Source organism: Hylobates moloch, unplaced genomic scaffold, assembly GCF_009828535.3.
Source record: "Hylobates moloch isolate HMO894 unplaced genomic scaffold, HMol_V3 SCAFFOLD_21, whole genome shotgun sequence".
NCBI lineage: Eukaryota > Metazoa > Chordata > Mammalia > Primates > Hylobatidae > Hylobates > Hylobates moloch.
This window is the reverse complement of record NW_026652296.1, coordinates 26,854,358-26,878,227: the sequence shown is the minus strand read 5'-3', so window position 1 is coordinate 26,878,227 and position 23,870 is coordinate 26,854,358. Positions and strand designations below refer to the sequence as shown.

Sequence of the window (23,870 nt, the reverse complement as noted above, 5' to 3'; positions counted from 1 at the left end):
TCCACCCGCCTTGGCTTCACAAAGTGTTGGGATTACAGGTGCGAGCCACTGCACCCAGCCTAATTTTTTATTTTTTATAGAGATGGGGGTGTCACTAGGTTGGCCAGGCTGTTCTTGAACTCCTGGGCTCAAGCAGTCTTCCCACCTCAGCCTCCCAAAGAGTTAGGATTACAGGGATGAGTCACCACACCCGGCCCCAGATTGCTATAATCCTTGAGTGCTCGTAATTTATCAATAGACAGAATCTTGTCATTGGAAATCAATTTTTATAATATTCCCTGTGCAATATGAGCACCTATCCTTATTCTGCAGAGGAATACTTCACAGTGTTTTATGGCTTCCAAAGAACTTTCACATACATAATCTGGTTTTGAAACTCAGAGAAGCCTTATGTAGGGCAGATTATGGTTTTTAGCCCCACTCTTTTCCCTTTTTTAGAGGAAGAAACTAAGGCTCAAAACAATTAAATGGTGTCCCTAGAGGCAGAGTCAAGGCTAGAGCCCTTCTTGAGGCTCCAAGTCTAGTGCGTTTCTGCCACTCTGTGCGTCCACTCTGGCTCCTTCCTGTTAATGCTGCATTTCAGATTCCCCCCAGCTTCAGCAAGGCTGTGTCAATAGTGGGCGTGGTCAGGTTGAGGAGGACAAGGTTGGGGTTGGGGTGTGGGGATCCCAGAGTGACTGGACTGTGTTATACACAGTGGTACTAGTGCCAAAGAGCCGACCAAGAGGAGACTGTTCTTACATTCTGGAATGGTTTGAGAGCCTTTATTCGCTCGTCTTCATTCATTCAATTTGCTACAACATCAACATTGTGCATTTCCCTGCCAGGTTTCTATCTTTTCCCGCAATAAGCTCATTTTCTCTGTGGCCTCTAGAGTAGGGTTTCTCAATCTTGACTATTGACATTTTGGACTGGATAATTTTTTTGTTGTGTGGGGCTGTCTTGTGTATTGTAGGATGTTCAGCAGTAGCTTTGGCCTCTACCTACTAGATGTTCTTAATACCTCCCCATCCAATTGTGACAACAAAAATGTCTCCAAATATTGCTGAATGTCCCCGAAAGGGTGGGGGGAGGGTGGCAGAAGCTCCTAGGTTGAGAACCATGGCTCTAGGGCTTGTCAAGCCACTGCAAATAGAGTTCTAGAGTGTCAGAGGCTGGTCTAAGGATAAGGGGGTCATAAAGAGTAGGGCTGGGTGGAGCCTGCTAGGTACTTTTCATCCTACCCTTTTGTTGTTCTGCTGGGGAAACCAAGGTCTAGGGACTTAGCCCAGGGCCACCTGGCTCTGCTTTCTGGAGGTCTGGCTAGGGCTGGGACCTAGACCTGAATCCCTCCCACCCAGGCCTCTTTGATCAACCCATAGTCCCTAGTCTTTTCAGGTTGAAGAACCCTTTTCTCATTTCAAAAAATATCAAGAATGGGTGTATGATGATAGTTGTACTTTTAATACCCATTAATTGAGAAGATCAGATATTAATACAAAATTCCCTTCAACCGATATTCACTATATACCCACTGTCTTTCTTCCCTAGGACTGTGTCTGCGTAAATGGTAGATGGTCACATGGTAGTTGTTTTTATTATTGTGTGAGATATTCATCATTTAGTGCACAGGCAGGCAACAGTTGGGCACATTGACAGAGCGCTGGAGTGACACTGTGAACCCCATGAGCTCACAGCCCATAGGTTGGGAACTGAGAGAACAGCAGGCCTGAAACTCTGGGCTTTTCCTGAAACCATGAGCTGTCTTCACACTTGAGATGGAAATCTCCACACTCTGGAAATAAAAAGCCAACAGGCTACCCAGAGTGCTCAGTGCTGCTCTCTCAACAGCTATACACTAGGGCATTTGTGATAAAAGAAGAGGCATTTAGCTGGAAACAAGCTTTAAGTTTTTAGCATTAGTTGGTAAATGGTGCATGGGTCTAAGGGGAGTTTAAAATAATGGCCTTGAACTTGGGAATCTGTGTTTGCAGAGCCTCTCATCTCAAAGCACTGAGCTTCTCTGACAAGAACCACTCTTCTTATTTCAGAGGTAACAGGCAGAGAGGCCAAGCCCACACAAAGGGTTTCTGAAAAAGAGCCAGCTCCTCCCAGGTTTAGGAGCTTGGACCTCTGGTTGGCATCCTAGGGTGGAGCTATTTGTTTTTATCAGGTGATGGTGGGAAAAGGAAAAAAGGTTGTTAAGTTCCACCCAGTTTGGCAAATATTTTGAGTGTTTACTGTAAAAGACTCAATTTGAAGGGATGGTGTGGGTCATAGTTCTTACCCTCCAGGAACTCCCTGTCTGGTGAGGGCTGTAGAGAAAGACAGTGCATAACTGTCTGTAAAATAAGGCATGCCTACCATTGGTATTGAGTCAAAGTATGGTAGGAGAAGGAAGGAGGAAGAAGTGAATTCCAGCTGGGAGACTCTAGGGTAGCGCCAGGGGGATGGCAGGGATTCTGAGCTGGGACTTGATGAATGGGATTTGGGAAGGAGGAGGCCGGTAGGACCATTCGAGGCAGAGGGAACTGTGGGACCCAAGGTACAGAGATTAGCATGTGCTATGTTTGTATGTGGGAGGGTTGAGGGGTTATGGGGTATAGATGAGGGGGAGTGGTGGCTCAGGTGGGGTGAGAGTATGGGTTGTGGCCTCCCTGAGGAGCCCTGGATGCCAAGCTGAGGAATCTGTGTTAGTTTGAATTTAGTGAGACACATACCAAATGGACACTTTCTGTTTCTAGAGAGCAGTTTGCTGGGACCAGTAGCCATCTCCCTACAGCACCCAGGTGAAGTTTCCCATTGGTTAGGCTGTCTGTCCATTACTGCTTGAGGGAACGAGGTGTGTCTGGGGGCTGTTCCCTTATAAGGAAGTCCATCGGTCACTACCCTTTCTCTTGTTTGTTCTCCTGGTTCCCCTTCTGCCTTATTTGAAGTCCAGCCATTCTGGGCAGCTTGGTAGAGGCAGAACAGCAATTTTTCTGTTTTCAGAGTATCTCAGGTTGCATGCCAAAGGTAAGCAGGCAAATCCTCTTTGCTTAAACTAGCTTGACCCAGCCTCATTTATTAATCAGGTCCTTGGCTAATATTGTGCATTTCACTTCCAGCTGGCTAGCTGGCTAACTCAATTAGTTGTGATCTTTGGGATTGTTTAATCTTCCTTTCATGTTTATCTTTGGTTTGAGAGCAAGCTAGTTATTCTTTTTGGTTGATGACAGTGACCTGTATTTCTGAGGCCATACATCTCAAGTTCAGCCCAGACTTGATCTACTATCCCATTCCCAAAACTCTGAGAATGAACTCTTATCCTCTTCCCCCTTTGCTGAGCTTCTGGCCTCCTGTTAGCTGTCCTACCCCTGGGTGCCCCCTCCATTGCCCAGATTGGTCTGGCAGACCCCTAAGACTTTGAGACGCTGCACACTAGTTCAGACTCTGTCACTGTATATCTTTGGAGAAGTAAGGGCCTTCCTACCTCTGGGCCTTTGTTTTGTCAACAACAAAATGGGAAGATGGATTAAATGAGTGCTAAGATTTCTCAGCTGTAACATTCTCATAGTCAACAAGTGCCACATTACAGTAACCTTACCCTCCAGACAGCCAGGTGTTGCTCCAAGCAGTTTCACTGCATAAAAAGATGGAGTAGCTCAGCGTTCATCTTATCTGTTAACAGCTTAGGTACATACCTGCTTATTGTAAAAGTCAAGTCAGCCACAGGCTGTTTTGTAGAAGGTACTGGACATTTTTCTATTTTGATTCCTTGGATCAGAGGCCAGAACTGAATAATGGTTTTTAGCTGCTCCCCTGATTCTGCATCCAGACAAGCAGCGCAGATGCTGGAGGGCATCTTTTCTGGTACCTGAGACTTGTTTGGATCAGTAGCCTGCCTCTGACTTTACTAACGGCCTTTTGGCAAATCAGAGGCACAAATTTCTGTTGGGGCTCAACAGGTTCAAGCCCTACTGGACAAACCCCCAGCAGTGACCAGTTAAGCACACTGGGGTAAGACTTGTGATAGGACTTGACTTCCTCACTGACCCACCTTTGGGGCCACAGGATGTAGGGTATTTGTCTCCTGTGTGAGGATCATGAAGAAAGGAACCAGCTGCTGAGGGCTGGCCTGACTTGAGTAATTTTAATTCAATCTGCTTTTTAGGATGGCGATCGAAGAGAAAATCAATGATCCTGGCGGTGTCAGAAAGAACAGCGGGCTTTTCTGCAAAGGCCTCATGCTTAGCATAAGTCCTGGCTCCATCATGAGCAGCTAAGCCTCTTAGGAATATGGTAAACATTTACCTACCTGGTTCTAAATTAGGCCCTTTAAAACCTCAAGTCTCCACTAGTGACATTAAAACAGCCCTCTCCCTTTTATTAACCTGCACAGTACATTCCTGTCTCTTAAGCAGTTCTGGAAAATCAAACTTTAGCACTCATCTTGTCCATATAGAGGGAAATCCCGGGCCCAGAGAGGTTAGGTGACCTGTTAAAAGTAATACAAGCTCATTGAAGAGAAAGCTGGAACTGGAACTCATGGCTCCTATCTCCTCATTCCAGTGAATTCTGCTGTAGCCTCACCTGATTCTTAGCAGACACTGTGGTAAATGTGGCCAACCCTGCCAGAATAGTTTTGAAAATAAAGTTAAAGTGCCATGCAGAAAGCCAGCTGACAGGAGAGATGGAGCAAACAGTTGCTATTTTAGGGGGTTGTTTTCTTTTGAATTATGACTGGAGGTCAGTGGTTAAGCGGGCGGGCACAGACGTGGTGGAGGATCACAAACTACAGGATCTTGTTGCACCTACATTTCTGACTCTCTGTGTGACCGGGCTGAACAAGGCACCGTCTTTCCCTGCATCAGAGTTTCCTCCATGGAAGGGATCAGAATAATTCCTACTTTTGGCTCATTTTACAGGACTCCGGGGAGGGTTAGGAAGTCTATAAAGAGACCTAAGAAAAAGTTGGTGTATAAATAGTAATTTTTGGTGCTTCTTGTTTTTTTTTTTTCTTTTTCGTTGAGGTATAATGTATAGTAAAGCAGATAAGTCTCAGGTGACACCTGAATGAATTTTTTAAATGTATTCACTTGCGTAACCACCACACAGATCAAGATATGAGAACATTCCAGCACTCAGCAGTCTGGAGGGTTTATAGCAGTGTAGGGCTTGAGAAGAGAGCAATATTTGTTTATTCTGGCCCCTTTTAGAATCTCAGAGGCCATTTATCCTTCTATTACTCATTCAACATGTTTCCCAAACACCTTGTAGTACAGGGTACGGTGCTAGGTATTGCTGGGAGTACAGAAATGAAGAATTGTTGGCCTCTGTCTTGGGCTCACAGCCCATTAGGGATTATGACGAATCCAAGGGAGAAAGCGAGAAGAGCTGTGAGGAAGCTTGGAGGAGAGAGGCTGCTTCTTGCTGGGAGAGAGGAGGGTGTGTGGTATTTATGTAGACACAGAATTTTCCCCAGTTCTCTCTGTAAACATAGGAAAGGGAGCAGATTATGAACTTCAGCTCCTTCTCAGCCAGTTCTGTGCATTCTCAGACCATGTCGGGTACTTGGAGAGGTGCAGGCCCAGCCGAGAATGCCCATCTGTGGTGTTTGCTCACTTTCCCTTGGGAAGCAGAAACAAACTCAGGCAAGAACAAGAGACACTTCCCTCCCTTTATTTGGCCTCTAGGCTCTAAGGAACTGATTTCCCTTCTATCTTGGGTCTTAAGGCTATAAGGCCACAAATCTGTGAATTAATTTTGGCCTGAATTTCTTTCTTTGCCCTCTTTGGTTGGGTAATTAAAAATTTCAATTTCTTATGTGAAACCAGACCCCAGGAAAGACTTTTCTGATGATTTTCATTTATGAGAAATAAGTTTTAGATTTTCTTTTAATTGGCTGATATACGCACGTACAGCTCTGTGGTTGGTAGGAAAGGAGGAGGCTGTATCCAGAGTAAACACATGGTGATCCCTTTCTTTAAAGAGAGTCTCAGGAGATAGTTTAAGACCAGTGCCTAATGTAGGGTCAGCCTGAAGAGATAACACCTTAGGACATCTGAGCATTATAGAGCCACATCTTGGTACATGTGTAGACAGTAGATAGGGAGGGAAGAAGGGCGGATGGCTCTGCCTGGCTGAACCTTGTTCAGGTTCTGATGAGTTATGGGGTCTTGGAAATATAAATGACTTGAGAGATCATCCGGGCCCATTCCCCCACTCCCATTTTACAAATGAGGAAACAGACTTTGATTTGACCAGATCTGACTGGCAGCAGAGCTGGAATGAGAACCAAGTCTCACGTGTGGTGGAGAATGAAGATGTTCTGGTGGAGTGCTCAGCAGGATGTGGAAGGAAGCTTGGCTAGAAGAGGGTGGTGGTGAAGAGGAGGATGAAAGGAGTGGCAGAAACATTTGATGGTTCCCTCAGCATGCGGAGCCAGGAAAAGCAAGGCGCCGAAGTGGGAGAGACGCTGAGGCTGTTAATCATCTCAGGGGAGGGACCTGCAAGCCCTACAGCAAGAGGGTATGGGGGATACCGTGGCCAGGCTGAAAGATTTGAATGGCTTGGGCATCTGTAGTGCTTATCTTCCTTGTATTAGTTAGCTTGGGCTGACAAGCTAACAAAATACCATAGACTGGGTGGTTTAAGCAACAGAAATTTATTTTCTCAGTTCTGGAGACTCAGTTGATGGGCAAGGTGCTGGGTAGTTCCGTTTCTGGTGAGAGCTCTCTTCCCGTCTGGAAGACAGCTGCCTTCTTGCTGTGTCCTCACATGGCCTTTCCGTGGAGTGTGTGTAGTGCATTGCGGGGAGTGTATAGAGAGCGGGGGCGTCTCTCTTCCTATAAGGCTAACAGTCCTGTCAGATTAGGACTTGTGATATCAGTTAGCCTTAATGACCTCCAAGAGGCCCCATCTCCAAATGCAGCCACACTGGGGCCAGGGCTTCAGCATATGAATTCTGGGGAGATACAGGTCAGTCCATAGCACTCCTTACCTTTTGTTTTCTGATTGACTACTTTAGGACCCGTGAGGTATTGTTTTTCTTGGTAGGGAGGCTGCTTTCTGACATTCCTTTCTTTATATTATTTTCTAAACAATCAGATTATAATCTAGCACTGTGAATTAATTGTTCAAAGGAACAGAGTTTTTTGTTTTTTTTTTTTAATTTTTTTTGAGACAGGGTCTTGCTGTGTCACTCAGGCTGGAATACATTGGCATGAAAATGGCTCATTGCAGCCTGGACCTCCACAGCTCAAGGGATCCTCCCACCTCAGCCTCCCAAGTAGCTGAGACTACCTATGCTCAGCTAATTTTTTTTTTTTTTAGCTTTGTCACAAGCTAAAAAGACAAAGGGAACAAAGACAGCTTTGTCACAAGACTCAGGGTGGAGTGCAGTGGCGTGATCTTGGCTCACTGCAACCTCCACCTCCTGGGTTCAAGCGATTCTCCTGCCTCAGCCTCCCAAGTAGCTGGGATTACAGGCACGTACCACCATTCCTGGCTATTTTTAGTGGAGACGGGGTTTCACCATGTTGACCAGGCTGGTCTCGAACTCCTGACCTCAAGTGATCTGCCCACCTCGGCCTCCCAAAGTGCTGGGATTACAGGCATGAGCCACTGCGCCCGGCCGCCCAGCTAAGTTTTAAAAGTTTCTGTGGAGATGAGGTTTCGCTGTGTTGGCCAGGCTGGTCTTAAACTCCTGACCTCAAGTGATCCACCCACCTTGGCCTCCCAAAGTGCTGGGATTACAGGTGTTATCCACTGTGCCCGCTGCCCAGCTAAGTTTTAAAAATTTTTGTGGAGATGACGTTTCGCTGTGTTGCCCAGGCTGGTCTTGAACTCCTGGCCTCAAGTGATCCTCCTGCCTTGGCCTCCCAAAGTGCTAGGATTACAGGCATGAGCCACTGCACCTGGCCTCAGAGATTATGTTCTCTCAGTGTTTCAGTGTCTGGTAATTCTGTGCAGTTTGGAGTTCGTTCTTTAATTTTATTATTTTCACATATACAGTTGTAAGGGACAGTGTTCAGCAGGGAAGATCGGATAACAAACCCATGAACCGACTGTTTTTGTTTTTTAATTGTGGTAAGGTATACATAACGTTACAGGTGTGAGCCACTGTGTCTGACCTGTGCCACATTTTTTAAGGACAAGGCAAGACTACCTTTTCCCAAAAGAGAATCAGCTTCCTGTGCCCTTCACCCCTTGCTGCCTTTTGGGCAAGGAAAATCATTTGTCTCCAACCCCTTCATCATGTCTCTCTTGATTCCAAAAGCATAAAAGGCTAGTTGGGTTTTCCCTCTTGCCTTGCTTTTCTAACAAGCGTACACATTGAAAGTATTTTTCTGCCGGCATTTCACTCTCTTCCCAACTTCCCCACAAACGTCCCCAGCCCCCATACCTCCGTTGTCATCTCGGTTGCCAGGGTGCTCTCATGCTTGCTCAGGCAGAAGGGGGCCCTTGTTGGCATGGATTCAGCTGGAAGCAGAGGAAGAAAAGCCAGTCGGAAAAGAAAGAGTGCATGCCAGCCTGGGAACGGAAACCCAAAGCAGGCTGTTTCCCCTCTGTCCCAGCCAAGAACCTGGTCACCTCAAGCAAGCCTGGCTAAGAACATCCAGCCTGGGACCTGGCGGGTGGGGGAGGAGCTCAATCAGTGCCTTCATTCCACCCGGAGGGCCACACCAAAGCGCCAGTGCCAGTCATAATCAGGTTGTTCTTAGTAAATGATTTGCTTCTTTAAATATAACTGCCTTTCCATGTCTGGGGATGAGGAAGAAATGGACTGTTGTTTTTGTTTGTTTTGATTAGGTAGTCATGTAAATGGTACATAATTTTAAAAGTGCCTTCATTGTCTCAGTTACTCCCTTCCCAGAAATGACCAATTACAAGGCCCTGAGATAGTCTTTGCAATTACAAACATATACTATACCTGTATATTCTCCTGAGACACACCCATGTATGAATGGTAGTAATTAGGTTACCTTTGAATCCTGTGCTCTTTATAGTTTTACAATAAATGATTTTTTTTTTTTTTTTTTAAAGAGACAGGGTCTCGTTCTGTTGCCCAGGCTGGAGTGCATTGGAGCAATCATAGCTCACTGTAACCTCAAACTCCTGGGCTCAAGCAATCCTCTCGCCTCAGCCTCCCAAATAGCTATGACTACAGGTGTGCACCACCATGCCTGGCTAATTAAAAAAAATTTTTTTCTTTTTTGTAGAGACAGGGTCTTACTATGTTGCCTAGGCTGATCTCAAACTCCTGGCCTCAAGCGAACCTGCTTTGGCCTCCCAAAGTGCTGGGATTGTAGGCGTGAGCCACCACGGCCAGCCAGAAATGATTTAGATTTGACCCACTCTGAAGTCCCTGAATTCCATCTTCCTCATATGGGTTTAGAGAATGTTAATTCAAACTTCAGGTGCTAACTTGAATTTTGAAGCCCATGGCCCCACAGAAAGATCTGGGAGAATAGTTTCTCCCTCCCTGCCTTATCTTCTCTTCCCTGAGTTACTAGTCTCTCTGAGAAATGGCATCTCCACCACCTGGTTGCCCCAGCCAGGAACTTGGAACTTATTCCTGACTCAGTCTCCATTTCCTCCTCTTGTACATTCAAACAGGTGATACAGGCCCATGGTCTTCCCTCTTGGTATCTCTCAAGTTCACCCTCTCCTGGGCAGCCCCTCTGCTGTGGCCTCAGTTCAGGCTCTTGAAATCCACACCCTCTGGATTATTGCAGTGGTTGCCAGCCCCTTCTCCCTACAGCAGCCAGAGGGATCTTTCTGAAATGTAAATCTGATCACGTTCCTGTCCTGCTTTGAATCTTTCAATGGCTTCCTGCTCACCCTGGGATAGATTCCAGCAGCTCCTTAACAAGACATCCAAGTCTGTCCTTGAGTTTCTCTCTTTAGCTTTTATCTTTCCTTGCTCCCTCCCCTATTTTCTCATGCCTCTCTTTTCCTGCTGCTTGGATATATTCCTCTGGGCTGTCTCCTACCATCCTTTAAAATGCATGATAACTCCAAAGGTTAGTTTCCCCCCTCTAGGCATCCATAGTAAGTGTCCTGTGCTGACCTCTGTCATTGTATTACATTGTCCATATCTGCTGGCCTGTGAATTCCTTCAGCCTTGGGACTGTATCATTTTTGTCCCTAGTTCCCTAGCAGGGTGTCATGAGCAAAGTGTAATTCCTGGTACAGTAGAATGAGCAAAGGAATTGCCTGTTTCATCTAAGCTGTTGCATTCTTTGTAGTATTGGTATGAAGTTGCTTCATCTTTTCTAGTATTGTCATGAAGTTGTTCGTAATATCCCCTTTTTATCCTTTTAATATTCCTGGAGTCTGTAGTGACATCACATCTGTCATTCTCGATACCAGTAATCTTTTTTTCCTGGTCATTCTGGGTAGAAGTTCAATCTTGTTGAACTTCTCGAAGAGCTAGAATTTTATTTCATTGACTTTCTTTCTCTTTTGTTTCTTTTTTGTCTTTTATTGATTTTTCACTTTGATCTTTATTCCCTTTCTTCTGCTTACTTTGGATTTTGTTTGCCCTTTATTTGTATTTTTATTTTTTTTTGGAGACAGGTTATCACTCTCTCACCTAGGCTGGAGTACAGTGGCACAATCATAGCTTACTGCAGCCTCAAACTCCTGGGCTCAAGTGATCTTCCTTGCTTCAGTTCCCAAGTAGCTGGGACAGTACAGGTGCCCACCACCGGCTAATTTTTGAAAAAAAAATTTTAATAGAAATAAGGTCTTGCCATGTTGCTCAGTCCCAAGCTGGTCTTTTTCTAGCTTGTTAAGGTGGAAGCTGAGGTCCATTTGAGATTGTTCTTTTCTAGCGTAGGCTTTTAGTTCCCTTAAGGTACCACATTGGTGGCATCCCACAAATTTTGATATGTTGTGTTTTTATTTTCATTCAGTTCAAAATACTTTCTGATTTCCTATTTCATTTCTTCTTTGACCTATGACTTATTTAGAAGTATATTATTTAGTTTCTAAATATGTGGGGATTTAACAGATTTTCTGTTTGTGATTCCTAATTTATTGTATTTTATTTTTTTTTGAGATGGAGGCTCGCTCTGTTGCCCAACTGGGGTGCAGTGATGTGATCTCAGCTCACTGCAGCAACCTCCACCTCCTGGGTTCAAGCGATTCTCCTGCTTCAGCCTCCCGTGTAGCTGGGACTACAGGCACATGCCACCACACCCGGCTAATTTTTGTAGTAGGGACGAGGTTTCACCATGTTGGCCAGGCTGGTCTTGAACTCCTGACCTCAAGGGATCCGCCCACCTCGACCTCCCAAAGTGCTGGGATTACAGGCCTGAGCCATCTCACCTGGCCTATGATTCCTAATTATTAAATTCCATCCCAGGTGATAGAATTAATAAGATTCTTCAAAAATATTGCTCCACTGTCTTCTTGCTAGCATTGTTTTCTATGAGAAATCGTTGTCATCTTTATTTCAGTATATGTAATATGTATTTTTTCTTTGTCTGCTCTTAAGATTTTCTTTTTATTACTGATTTTGAGCACTTTTAATATGATGTGCTTTGGTATATGTGGTCTTCATATTTCTTAAGCTCCAGGGTCATTGAGCTTCTCATACCTGTGGGTTTATAGTTTTCGTCAAAGTGGAAAATTTTTGGCCGTTATTTCCTGAAATATTTATTCACCTGTGCTCCTCCTCTGGGGACTCCAGTTACATGTATATAGGTTACTTGAAGTTATCCCACACCGCACTGCTGCTCTGCTGATGTTTAAAATTCTTTTTTCTCTCTGTATTTCATTTTGGATAGTTTTTATTGCTATTCAAGTTTACAAATCTTTTCATCAATGAAATGTCTGATCTGCTGTTAATCCATGTAATAATTTTAATCTCTAGAAGCTCCATGTAGGTGTTTAAAAAGATTATCTTAGTCTATTTGTGTTGCTATTAAAGAAATACCGAGGCTAGGGTATGTATAAAGAAAAGAGGTTTATTTGGCTCACAGTTCTGCAGGCTGTATAAGAAGCATGGTGCCAGCATCTGCTGCTGGCGAGGGCTCAGGCTGCATCCACTCATGGTGGAAGGCGAAGGGGAGCTTATGTGTGTGGCAAGAAAGAGAGAGGAGGAGGTGCCAGGCTCTTTTTAACAACCACCTCTTTCGGGAACTGAGTGAGAACTCACTTACTCCTGGAGAATGGCATTAAGCCATTCCTGAGGGATCCGCCCCCATGATCCAGATGCCTCTCACTAGGCCCCACCTCCAACATTGGGGATGAAATATCAACATGAGACTTGGCGGGGCCAAACAAACCGTATCCAAACCATAGCAAATATCTTCCCTGTGTCTCCTTTGCTTTTTAAGCATATAGACTATAGCTATAACTGTTTTAATCTCCTTGCTAATTTTGACATCTGCGTTAGTTTGGGTTACTTGCAATTTGTTGATTTTGCTCTGCATCATGGGTGTTATTTACCCATTTCTTTGCATAAATGGTAGATTTTGATTAGATGTCAAATGTAAATTTTGCCTTGTTGGGTACTGAATATTTCTGTCTTCCTATATTCTTTATGTTTTGGGGGCACAAGTTTTTGGTAACAGTTTGCCTTTTGGGTCTTGGGTCTAAGAATTATTAGGCAGACCCAGAGCAGTGTTTGTCTAGTATAGGGCTAGTTAATCCCTACTGTTAAGACAAGGCCCTCCTGAAGGCCCTCCAAGAAGGATTATGAGGCTTTTCCAGTCTAGCTGAGGAAGAGGCACTATGACTGGCCCCATGCGAGTACTTAATATTATTTATTCTCTGTCATCCTTTTGAGTGGTTCTTTCCCTGGCCTTAGGTAGCTTTTTCACACGTGGGTGCTGATCAGTATTCTGCTGAATACTTGAGGAGGACCCTCCGTGGCTCTCCGGGGTTTTCTCTCTCCATGCAGCTCTCCTCAGGTACTCTCGTGAACTCCAGCTGCATTGGTCTCCCCAGACTCTCAGCTCTATCTCATCAATTCAGGAAGTTGCTGGGCTCTGCTTGGGTTTTCCTTGCCTGCTCCTTGGCCTGGAAACTCTCAGCAACCAACTGGGTGTGATCGTAGGGCTCAACTTGGATCACTGTCCTTTTTTGCTTGATGTCCAATGTCTCAAAAACTGTTAATTCATTTCTCTTGGGCTAGGGGTAAATCTAGTCCCTGCCATCCTGTCTTGGCTAGAAGCAGAAGGAAGAGTCTGTATTTGAATCCTGACTCTGCTGGTTGGTTATTCACAAGCTTTGAGATAATCTCTCCAGGCCTCAAACCTCTTCAACTGTAAAATTGGCTAGTAAGACGAATTCCTTATTGTCAGGATTAAATATAATAATAAAATATGACACTCAGAACTACTAACACTCAGGTGTTAGTTCATGTGAGAAAGGAAGAACTGGCCGGGTGTGGTGGCTCACTCCTGTTATCCCAGCACTTTAGGAGGCCAAGGTGGATTGGATTGCTCGAGCTCAGGAGTTGGAGACCAGCCTGGGCTACAGCTATTTGGGAGGCTGAGATGGGAGGATCATTTGAGCCTGGGAGTTGGAGGTTGCAGTGCACCGAGATTGTGCCACTGCACTCCAGCCTGGGCAATAGAGCAAGACCCTGTCTCACAAAAACAAAAAAAAAGAAAGAACCCAGGATCAAGATTTTTAAGATTTGAGCTTCAACCAAGAAGGAGTGGCCTCTGGGGCAAGGGAACCAGGTTAGGGGATCCCTCAAGGCTGACAGGAGAGAGGAATTTCAGAGAGAGGAGGGAGGCAGTGCCAGAACTTGTAAGGAGACGGAGGGTGAAGGTGTCTGTGTTCATATTCTAACTGTAGTTACCTTTACTTCCTGAGTGACATTTGTGGCTTACATTGGATCTGAGTGCTACTTCAGAGGCTAAAGGGAGTTTCTGATCTTTCTAACTCAGTTTGTGAAGCCAGTTAAAATAAGAAAGACTGCTTATTTTATTGGGCAGGAAAAACTTGATTATGTGAAGCAGTCAGGAAATGGAGCATATGGATGTTAATTACATTTTCTGGATCACACAAGATCAACCAGAAAGAGCCTTTTGTGTTTGTTTCAATGCTGTTATTGGAAATCTCAGAACTATATGGGTTCACCTATTGTTAGAGCTCGAGGAAGACCTAGAGAGAGCACCTAATCCGCCCTTCTTGTGTCCTTGATGAGGAGTCTGAGGCCCTAGGAAATGAGGGGACTTGCTCAGTGACATACTTTAGTCATGGCAGAGTTGGAACTAGAATCCAGATTCGGGATCACAGGACCCATGTTGCAGGTTGTGTCTAGATACAAGTCTCCTGTTCGGCGCACCTGGCTTGGATTCCTCCTTGTCAAGTACCTTTAACTTTGTTACTTTGAGCAGGTTGTTGAACCTTTATGACATCAGTTGCCTATCTTTAACTTGAACACAGCCTTAACTGCCTGAAAGCAAGGGATTATACCAGATAACTCCTAGCAGTTTCCTCTGGATGTAAGATTAGTGTCAGGTGTTACAGGGACTGGTCAGGACATGTAAATGAGTAATGTGTCCAGGCAGAAGTTGGTGGGCAGTAGTGGGCTCTGAGACGGACTGGAAAGTATGTGCCCCTTCCGAAAGGGGTGGCTGCTGCTCTGCTCTAGTAGATCGTTGCTAGGTGGCAGTGTGGGCTCAGTGTTGCCAGATACTCCATCTTTACAAAAGGAAGCCAAAAATCTGGATTTTTATGTGAAATATGTAATATTCAAATTTACATATTAAGACAAGACTTAAGACATGGGACAAATGACGACATATCTGTGGGCTGCATGGGCGCTCAGTTTTAGCCTCTGATCACTGTTTACATGAAATTATGCAGCCTGGCTGGTGTATAGGAAAGAACTTTGGCCTTGGATTCCAGGGCACAGGCTGAATGACTAACCAGGGGAAGGTCACTTTCCTTCCCAGTATCCTGGTTTCCCCCTCCTGGCCCTGAGTTATCTTGATCACCAAGAGCTACTCCAGGGCTGCCTGCTGGGTCTAGGAAGTGAAATCCCTTCTCTTCCTGATCAGCTGCCCTTTGGGGAGCAGGAGGAGGCAGCCCAGATAGGCCTTGCACTGTTCCCTTTGGTGACCCTGACTCCTGTGGCCATTTCTCTCCTTCCTTATGCCCTGGGCCACTCCTGCTGACCCAGTCTAGAATAATCTGCTGCTTACTTTGGGTCTTTGCTACTTCCCTCCAGGTATAGTCACAGGGGAGGTCCTAGGCTCATTGTCCCTAATAATAAGCCCCTGACCTTTTGGTTTTAGGGTTCTAGCAATTCCAGTGTGGGTTGACACAGGAAAAAAGTGGGCAAGTGACAGAGGTTCTTGTAGCTTTGGTCCCTGGGCCCTCCAGAATGTGGAGGAAAGGCTCTCTTAGGACCTGGGAAAAGATCTGGAAGCCATTACAGGGTGAGAGGACAGGGGACACCGACAAGTGAGGAAATGGCAGGGTCAAGTTGGGTGTTATGGAGTGCCCCTCCCTTCTCCTTGTCTCAGTGCTGTTAGGGGCACAAAGATGGAGGTTCCATCCTGGAGGAGCTTATGGTTTAGGGTAGACATGAGGGAAGAAGACATTTTTTCTTTAAAACAGAAAAAAAGCTCACAGCAAACTTTCCAGCTATGTAGAGTCATCGACTTAAGTGTAGAGAGGATGATAATAATGGTTGGATTTTTATCCCGTGTGCTTTTAACCAATTTAAAATCTACTAGAAAAGTAATTTTTTTCCAGGTAGAGGTTTTTACTGCATACCGTCTGGACTGTCGCTAGTGGACAGTTTGTGGGCAGAACAGGCAGCCCACTGGATGCCATTGGTGCCAGACTGCTGCTAGCTTGTGGGGTCCATGGGGAGGGGAAGGCCTTCAGGGCTTTCAGATCCCCAGGCTCAGGCAGAAGCAGGCCCAGCTGCCTGCTTGGTGCAGGGTAGACGCTCTTCTGCAAAGAAAGAACATGCCCTTTGCAGATAGGCAGCTTGGCTTTGATCCCAGGCCTGCCACTGCCTAACTGTATGACTTGGGCAGGTGATAAACTCTTTGAGCCTCAATACCCTGACCTTTCAAGTGGGACAGTAACAGTACCTACCTCATAGATAGGTTGTTGGGAAGAACTAGTGAGCATGGAAAGTATCAATTTTTCATTGCCCTGAAAGCACCAATCATGGCACCCAGGAAGCTTCTCATAAATGTTAGCTGCTGTTATATATTAACTTTTTCTCCACTATGCCATAACTGTATACTCTTTCTTAGACATACTGGGCTAGGAAAGGGGACAGGACACCACTGCGTGGTGGCGGGCGCCTGTAAGCCCAGCTTCTTGGGAGGCTGAGGCAGAATTACTTGAACCCGGGAGGCGGAGGTTGCAGTGAGCGAGATTGCGCCACTGCACTCTAGCCTGGGTGACAGTGTGAGACTCCATCTCAAAAAAAAAAAAAAAGAGGGGACAGGGACAGGAAGATGCAGAGATCCCCAGAGACAATGTTGGACACAGGCAAGGAAAGAGAGGCGGCGGGGGGAAACAGTCAAGACGGAGAGAATGCTCACATTCATCAAGTGTTTGCATAGTGATTATCTTTCTCGTCTGTCCTTAGGGTAGTGGTTTCACCCCCATCTTGCATCTGGCGAACATGTTCAGAGATGTGAAATAACTTACCTGACACCCACCTTCAGGGCTGGGATTCTGGCCTGGTCTACTGGTACCAAGCTTCGTATTCTTTTCTTTGTGCCCAGTGCTGGCCGGCATCAGCCAAGGGCAGGGGTTGATGAAGCTGGCGTTGGCCAAATGATCAGGTGGTTTTAAATTGGTTTCTCCCAAGCTGTGTTTCACAGATGTCGGTGTGTGTCTTGTTGGTTTTTCTTGTCTTTTCTTTCTCTTTCTTTTTTTGGTGAGCCAGTTAGGTGTCGGTGTTTTCTTCCTATCAAAATAGGATCTGGGAGGTCCTGCAGTAAATAATACCAGTGACCAACATTTACATGTCATGCCCTGTGCCAGGTGCTTTACATGCATGCTTTATTTTAATCCTCACAATAACCCTGTGAGGTGCGTGTTGTTATCATGAGGTTTATTAGTGAGATTAAGTAATCTACTTGATGGTGGAGGTGAAACTCGAAGCTAGACAACTGGACTCCCTAAATGACCGTTGTAACTTGATGTGACCCAGCATTTCCTAAGCTTGTTTGACTGCAGAGTGTGTTTTATCATGCCTTTTACGGAACACACTTTGTTTGTATTGTTTAAATGATTTGGAGCATTTGATATGATGTTAGGTTGTTAGTTGTGGGGCTTATTTCTTTCATCTTTGTCCCTTTCAAACAGATAAGGGGCTTCTTTCTTTCTGTCTAGAATTTTTCCTTGCAGTGAGTACTGTACTCCCTATGTGTTTGCTGATGAAGTCAGCAGGGTTTCAGACTCCGATTTCCTGGTCATACACAAGTACTTATTTTACCATCTCTAAATGGAGTGCATTAGCTCCAGGCCACGGAGAGCAAATTAGAGGAACAGGGAGATACATCACAGAGAAGGAGGCTGCTCTGGAAAAAGCTGTCTGCACCTCTAGCCTGAACTCTCCAGCTGTGTGGGAATAAATACAGCAATGTCAGGGACAGCGTTCCAAGGCTTTTGCAGGATGAGGCCCTTGTCCTGCAGGTGAGCTGGTGACACTCAGAGCAACAGTGGACACAAAACAGCCTCTGTCTGGGCTTCCAAAGTGCATTTTGTGCATTTTGGTTTCTGATAACTTTCTGTTTGCCCATGCTGTCCCAGGCACCCTCACACAGGGTAGAGAAATGAGAGCCTAGCCCTGCCCTGCCTTCTGAAACTGCAGGTGTATCAACAGCACTCATTAGGGAAAGGTACTCTTGAACCAGCCCGATTAGCACCTCTTTCCCATTCTTTTTTTCCCCCTTCTATCTGGGGACTTAGGAGAGCAAACCAGGTAGCTTTTTGGTTCTTTCATGTGTCAGCATGAGCTTTAAAATGGAGTTTATCAAGGGCAGGGTTTGGAAACCGGATGAAAGAACATTAGGCAGACTGTTTTCCTTATGGCACGGGGAACTGCTGATTTATTTGTAGCAACTAAATTTGGAGACAACAGACTTGAGGTGGTGGAAAGAGTCCTGGGCTAGAGACCTGGGTTGTAGTCCTGTTTCTTTCTCTGTCTCACTGTGCACTGCAGTGAGCTGTGGTCCTGGCAAGCTGTGCCACCTGTTTTGGACGTCATTTTTCTCAGTATCTAATGAGGGGTTGGTTTTCATTATCTCCAAGAGCTCCTCAAGCTCCCTGTATTCTTGATGCCATGATCGTAACTCTTTTTTTTTTTTTTTTGAGACAGAGTCTCGCTCTGTCGCCCAGGCTGGAGTGCAGTGGCGCGATCTTGGCTCACTGCAAGCTCTGCCTCCCGGGTTCACGCCATTCTCCTGCCTCAGCCTCCGGAGTAGCTGGGATTACAGGCGCCCGCCACCGCGCCCGGCTAATTTTTTGTATTTTTTTAGTAGAGACGGGGTTTCACCGTGGTCTCGATCTCCTGACCTCGTGATCCACCCGCCTTGGCCTCCCAAAGTGCTGGGATTACAGGTGTGAGCCACTGTGCCCGGCCGATCGTAACTCTTATTTAGTCAAAGTTTGGTGGGATATCTAATGCCATGTGGTGCAAGGAAGGTCACTGATAACCATCTTTACAGGAGAATGGGTTTCTTTGACATTGGTGGTTAACTGTGTTGTTTTGACTTTGGGTCATCCGAGATCAGACAAGATTGGGCATGTTCAGAGTGGTATGGCCGTAGACTTGACTTTGGGTCTTTTCTTGCCCATACACACAGGGCAGGTGACACCCCCATCACTTCCTCCATCCAGCAGAGCAACCAGTGGCTTGAGGGCCAGGCATAGTTCTTCTGGCTAAGGGCACCCTGAATATCTGAGTTTATTCACTGGCAGAATGATCCGGGAGGAGCTATCTGAGTGATTGCTGGAGGCAGGCAAAGTGGGACTCCCTCAGCCTTGCTCGGCTCCCTGCCTGCCAGTAGCCCTACTGGGACCAGGCTGCTGAGGGTTCTTCAGAACACTCACTTAGGCTGGAGTCCTGGTGTTACATTTGTGTGTAAGTGTCCTCAGGAGTGTGTTCATTTGCTTTGTCATTCACGCTGAGAGTGGGAAAGCAGCAGCCCTCTTCCCTCCCAGCCCTGTACCTTCTGTTAGATGACTTCAAATGTAGACTCTGGGGTCTTCAAAAGGACTGTAGACACTGCCATTCATTTAGTGAGAGCATATTATTGGGCCCTTCTTCCCTCCATGCCTGAATTTCTCTATACTAGTAATGAGTGTATAGTTATGACTTCTTGGCATCTATTGAGATGCCCTGGGCTATTTGCCCCTATACTGAATGCCCCCAGATCTGGGACAGGCAGACTTTTCAGAGAAGTCATGTTTGACTAGGAGAAAGAATGTGCTGTCTAGTTGTATCGAACTGATGTGTTCTCTAAAAATGGTTTCTGTAATCACTAACTGTTGACTCACAGAAAGGGTTTCCATCCTGGGTGAACGTCTTTTTGACTGGTCTCTGCTTCTTAGGGTATCTGTTCTGTATCTTTCCTCTAAATAGCTGTTTGGAGGGGCTAATGAAGCAACTGTCTGGAGACCAATGTTTATTTCAACATGGTTGGAGTTGTTTTTGCTTCAGCTTTCACAGCCAATAAAGCTGGTTATTAGATTCTGTAATTGCTGCTGTAATTACTCTCTTGGAACTGGCAAAGGCATAATTAAATATGGAGATTCCAAGGACTGTTTTTTCCCATCTAAAAGCAACCTCTTAAACTTCTATTGGCCTGGGTTAGATTTCAATTGTTAAAGCTATTGTGTTTATAAATGACGCTGGGGGTTCTCTGGCAGAAAATGGATTTCTTTAGACATCTCTTTTTTGAATATTTGATTTAGATGAACAGCTTCTCTTTAACTGGGTACTTGTTTTTTAATCTAACCATCAGGAATCTGGAGAAGTTAAGGCAAAACATTAAGAACCAGTATATATTTAATATTTATGAAAACATTGGGTTGGTTACAGATAGCAAATTTCTGTGGTCAGAAATAAGGTTGGCATGGAGGAAGTTTTACTAAGCATAATAGTATTCAAGAAGAATGGTGTTTTACTTGTGGAAGCACTTTAATACCTCTGAGCCTTTAGTTTGCCCTGTTACACCTCACCACCGGAGCCACGCATTTGTAAGACATAGGAGATGGTTCAAGTGCTGTGAATATTTGTCTGCATCTGTTTCTGCAGCCCAGATGCTGACCCCATGTTTATTTTCAAGGTGACTTTACTCATGAAGCATGTTTAGGTGTTTCTGTGGGGGAAAATTAATCATGTAGCCTTTCTCTTTGGAGTTCTCAACTAGTTGAGAAACACAGACAGCAGGTGGATCTAGATAAGAAAAATCAACATCCTGGACAGTTCACTCTGTAGAGGGGAAGAGGCTGTGTGAACACTGCAGGCAGGAAGGGGAGTCCTGGGGGGATACCCCGGGACTGTCCCTCATACTGTTTGCTCAGGTCCTGTCCCCAGTATGAGAGAGCACACCTTACAGCCAGGTGCTTGCAGGAAGTCCCTGTTTTATGGGCCAGGAGGAATGCAGTGGAAGGATGCTGCCAAATGATTGTTGTAGCCTGTGTTTCAGTAAGACATCAATTCTCTGGGTCAGAGGTGCATGGGAGATAAAATATGGGTGGAACCCCCGTGAAGAACCCTGGATAGAATACATGAAAACCTTGTAAGACAAATGAAATTGGAGGTTCAATTTAGTAGATACTAAGCACTTACTCTGTGTATCAGTCATTGTGCTGGATTGCTGATCTGCAAAGATAAATAATATCAGCATTATTTCATTCGGGGTGGGGATGGGCTCTTGGTTTCCTCCCTGGTATATTTGGGTATTGCTTCCAGATCATTTATTTGGGGGATTTTAGAAGTGGGAGGTGGAGGTCAGAGGAAATTAGGATTGGCATACAAGGAGTCACTGCCAATGGAAAATGTATTGGAAAAAAGCAGTTCTAAATCTATGATGTTAACAGGGAAATAACTTTGGTTTTAAATATAAGAATGTAGCTGACTATAAAATCAGTTTCATAAGCATTTTACCAAGCTCCTGCTACACTCAGGACACTGAAAAGCAAGGCAGCTCTGTCAAAGAGTGTTTGCTCTTTTTTTTTTTTTTTTGAGACGGAGTCTCGCTCTGTCACCCAGGCTGGAGTGCAGTGTCGTGATCTCGGTTCTCTACAAGCTCTGCCTCCCGGGTTCACGCCATTCTCCTGCCTCAGCCTCCCAAGTGGCTTGGACCACAGGCACCTGCCACCACACCCAGCTAATTTTTTTGTATTTTTAGTAGAGATGGGGTTTCACCGTGTTAGCCAGGATGGTCTCGATTTCCTGACCTCGTGATCCACCTGCCTCAGCCCCCCAAAGTGCTGGGACTACAGGCGTGAGCCACCGCGCCCGGCCAAGTGTTTGCTCTTATGAACGGTCTCAGAGTCACTTGCTGTCATTCTGAGCCCGTGAGGAAGAGCATAGAGCTGGGAGTTACACAGACTACTCCCCTCCTCACTTGGCAGAAGGATGACTTGGGTGAGCTGCGTCACCTTTCTGATCCCCAGTCTCCTTGTTCATTTGGGATCTCTGGATGATTAAATGAAATGGGAGGTGGATGGGACTGCCGCTGCTTCTTCACCATCATGCAGCAGGCTCTTGGAAGGCCTTGGTGAATCTTTTTTTTTTCTCGCCCCCGTGATGGAGTCTTGCTCTGTTACCCAGGCTAGAGTTCAGTGGCATGGTCTTGGCTCACTGCAGCCTCCGCCTCCTGCGTTCAAGCAATTCTCCTGCCTCAGCCTCCCGAGTAGCTGGGACTACAGGTGCATGCCAGCATGTCTGGCTAATTTTTGTATTTTTAGTAGAGATGGGGTTTCACCATGGTGGCCAGGCTGGTCTTGAACTCCTGACCTCTGGTGATCCACCCACCTCGGCCTCCCAAAGTGGTGGGATTATAGGCGTGAGCCAGCGTGCCTGGTCTGGAAGGCCTTGGTGAATCTTAATGATGGGCTGGGCTGTGGGTGATGGAGCTGGCTGGAGGGGAGTTGGGAAAGGGGCACCTGTGGGACATTGGCACTTGATCTTGGAAGGATTCACAATCACTTGGTGATTAGAGTATGTCTAGGGTATGGCTTTTGTGGAAAAGGAACACAGCACCAAGGAAGTCACAGGAAGCAGGCCAGCAGCCCCACGCCCTGGGGCACTTACAGGACTCTCCCAGGACCTCTTCCCTCTGACATTACTGATGGCAAAGGCGGTTCTGTAGACCTTGTGCTAGGGCTCCCAGGTCTTGGGCTTGCAGAGAGAATTCTAACGCCTTGCCTCTGCGGGACCTGGCAGGCCATATTAAACCATATGACAAACGGAGCTACTGAGGATTTTTCAGCAAAGGAATAGTTGGGTTTGCATTCCCTCTTCTGTGTTCCCACAGTCCCCATGTCACTTACTGCAGGACTGGATGATCCCTCCAGGGCAGTATCCTACCTTTTTCATTAAGTGGGGGGCATAACATAATGGCAGGGCAGGGACTTTGGGGTTCCATACCTGGTTTAAGTCCCCTCTCTGCCAGTTACCTGGGCTGAGTCACAGGACATCTCTGAAGCTCAGTTTCCTCATCAACTAACCTTACCATCTAACCTTAAAGGGTCGCTATTTTGAGGCCCTTATGAAGTGAGCATGACTTAATGCTAACAGAAGGTGAGAGTGAAGGTCTTGAGGATCCCCTGGTGTGACTGCAGGATGGGTTTCTTGAAGTCTTGGGCCATTCCGGCCTACATCAGAATCAAGGGAGATTACGGATTCAGTGGCTTTTCAGATTTTAATGAGGCACATATCATTGTTGTTCAGATGTTTTACGAGTTCTCTTTATGTGTATATGTATGTATTTTGGTCAGCATTTGTTGTAAAGACTGGCTGGGAGAATTTTTCACTGCTTTTGGAGGAACTGTGTGCTATACGCAGGCCAAACCGTTTTCCCTTGGCAAATGGTCCTTCGGATGGAATCCCAGGCCAACAGGGGGTGTGAGTAGAAGGAGCATGGGACCTATTCATGTGACATATGGAGAAACCACAGTCTCATGGGGGAGGGGGTTTTGACCTCCAGTCTGCAGGAGATGGCCGTGGTCCAGAACTCCAGGACATGGGGGAGTGTGTGTGCTGAGTGTATGTGTGTGTGAGGCTAGTGCTCCTGACCCAGCCCAGTCCAGCTCAGCCATTTCTTCTGACAGAGTCTGTGCTAAGCCTCCTTCCTAGCTTTTGATGCCCATTGCAGGGGAGCAAAAAATAGCTTCCCTTCTAGTTTCTTTGGCTGGGCTACAAACTAAATTGATATAAGACAGATTAACAAGAGAAAAACCATATTTAGTTACATATGTACATGTGGAAATCCCACAGAATATGAGATTTGAAGAAGAGTCAGATGCTTGAAGCTTATATAGCATCCTGAGCTACAGAAAAGAATAGGGGCTTGTGGGTTGTTGTGCGGGACACAACTTACGGGAGGGTGAGGGGAAGAATTACTGTATGGTGAATAAAGGATGTGTTGTTATGCAGATAAAAGGTCTCTTAGGTAATAAAAGTTGTCTGGAGCAGCCCTCTTCCTGGCACAGATACTTTTAGTAATGTAGATTTTCTTCTTAGATGTACTGTTTTTTTTTTTTAAACAAAAGGACAGCTTTTCGAGCTACTCTAGTTTCTTAGAATAACCAGCTCAAAATATGCCAAAGAAGTATATTTTGGGGGTGGTATATTCTGGTCTCCTACAGTCATATTTTGGGGTGGTATGTCCTGTGCCCCAACATCATCTAAGATGTGTGCTAAAGATATTTTTCAGTGTGAAGAGTGG

The 23,870-nt window shown here is 45.7% G+C and overlaps 1 protein-coding gene across 1 annotated transcript in view; it reads left to right on the top strand.

Moving 5' to 3' along the window:
- Window positions 1-23,870, top strand: part of CHMP4B (charged multivesicular body protein 4B) — a 43,051-nt gene that overhangs the window by 12,348 nt on the left and 6,833 nt on the right. The window lies entirely within an intron of this gene.